The sequence below is a fragment of the Callorhinus ursinus genome, unplaced genomic scaffold, assembly GCF_003265705.2.
Source record: "Callorhinus ursinus isolate GAN/ISIS: 27379988/994484 unplaced genomic scaffold, GSC_fseal_2.0 scaffold7742, whole genome shotgun sequence".
Lineage (NCBI taxonomy): Eukaryota > Metazoa > Chordata > Mammalia > Carnivora > Otariidae > Callorhinus > Callorhinus ursinus.
The window spans coordinates 1-2,221 of NW_027404792.1; the positions used below are offsets into that span (position 1 = coordinate 1).

At 28.9% G+C, this 2,221-nt stretch overlaps 1 long non-coding RNA gene across 1 annotated transcript; it reads left to right on the forward strand.

Moving 5' to 3' along the window:
* Positions 1-956: 956 nt before the first annotated feature.
* Positions 957-2,221, forward strand: LOC141372330 (uncharacterized). Its single transcript, XR_012377550.1, has 3 exons — positions 957-1,155; positions 1,899-2,081; positions 2,191-2,221. It is a non-coding gene; the product is annotated as an uncharacterized lncRNA (long non-coding RNA).

Below are 2,221 nucleotides of genomic sequence, written 5' to 3' on the forward strand. Positions count from 1 at the left end.
TTCCATCATTGATTAAACATATATCTTAGGGCAACAACCAAGCTTATTTGAAGCTTTGTTCACTCTTCCTCATCTGCAAAATGTTTTAATAATTACAAATGCTCTAATATGTCAAAGGATTGTTTTTGTTTTAGTATGATTCTAATATTTAAATTCCAGTTTTTAATTTTATAAATTTATTAGCAAGATAGGAGGGTTCCAAATAAGAAAAATTCATTTTTATAATATTTAGGAATGTTACAAATGTCACAAACTTGGCAAATTTGAAGGGATAATTTTACATATTCCTAATTTGAATCAGAATAATCAATAATTTATTAATAGATGGTATAAATTATAGATTCAATAAGAATAGATAGTTGTATATTATATAAATATTCAGGATACCTAGAATATGCCTAGTTATGTGGCCTTGAACATATTTCTTTATTTTGTTTCATGTTTCAGTTTATGATTCAGTTTGATTTCTTTACTAATATAATTAATATATACTATGAATTAAGCTATTTTAATAGTTTCTTTAAACAACATTAGAAATGCCTTGTGTGTGTTCTGGTTCTCCAATTATATTTACATTAAACAAAAATACCAATTCTTATTTGAGTGCAATTTTAAATTGTAGCATCACTTTTTTTAATGTGAGAGAATACTTTTATGTTTTGAGAGTACAAAACAATATCACATTGTATTTTATAAATAAATGTCAGTTATAAAATCAGATCCAGTATAAGCAAGTTGACATTACAAATACATTTTCAGGATACATACATTGTTATTCAATGCCTTAATATTTCTGAGTCCCTATGAATTTAGAAGGTGTGTAAAATCTAATATGTAATATTTTTCAAGGAGAAGGATTTCTCTGATGCCCCTCTGTATATGCAGTACCCAGCACCTCATTTTTACAAGACACATATAAAATTTACTTTGGTGATGATTAATTATATAGTCTTACTAAATTATTTGACTTTTTTATAGAAATAGAATGCAAGGTTCCAGAAGTAGGAGAATACTTAGTTCCTGAACCCAGAAAACACAAATATAGAGTTGGAGACCTGTTGAAATTCTCCTGCAGACAAAGACTTAAAAGAGTTGGACCAGATTCAGTTCAGTGTTATCACTTTGGATGGTCCCCTAATCTTCCAACATGTAAAGGTGAATATCTATCTTACAATTGCTAAAACAAGAATTAGGATATCAACCTTTTTTTGTCACTCTTAATTTTCTGTTGGCTTCGAGTGTGTCTATGATCTAGTGCGTTAAGCCAGGACATGCGTTGGTTAGTAAATACCTCAGACTTCCTTATGTAAACAATTAATCTCCAATTTTTCTTGAAATATGTAGTGGAAGTACGGATAGATACATATATGATGTCTCACACTCTTTTGTTATTTTTCCTTTTGCCTACAGTTCCACCAATAATATTGGACACTTTGTATAGCATAGGCCTTTTCTCAAGTTTTATTGAGTGTCTAAATCATATTCAAGCAACTTATAGTCAATTGAATCACATGTATGGCTTAATCAAAGTTAAAACATCTTGATCAAATGCTTGCCTCAAACGATGGCATTTTTTCAAACAGTTTTGATAAAATGTTTCCATGGAATATAAATATTGCTATAATTTACACAACCACATTTATTAATTGGTTTGCATACATCTTAGAATACCTAGATTATTAAACATATTTCTTGGGCTTAAATATTTCTATACACTAGTTCAGTGTAAGTAATAGAACTGGGAAACATGTTTCTGGTGCAAACACCGTTGTTTAAGAAGGCTATAATAAATTATATTATAATTATATAAATTAATTTCTAAAAACTCTCTATTGTATGGATTTTTAAGTTGTAAAATAGATAATTTAACCATTATTCACACAGTATTTCTCTTGTAGAGCAAACAAAACAGTGTCCACCACCTCCTCAACTCCTCAATGGGGAAGTTAAAGAAACAGACAAAGAAATCTATGAACACAATGATTTGGTGGAATACATTTGCAATACTAGATTTCTGATGAAGGGTTTTAATAAAATTCAGTGTGTTGATGGACAATGGACAGACTTGCCTATGTGTATTGGTAATGTATAAAAATATTCATATTTAAACATAAGTCAACACTCTTTATATTCATATAAACACATAAATTGCATTTTGTAAATAAACATATTTCTGTGAAATTTTCACAGAGGTGGAGAGTACATGTGGAGATATACCTGA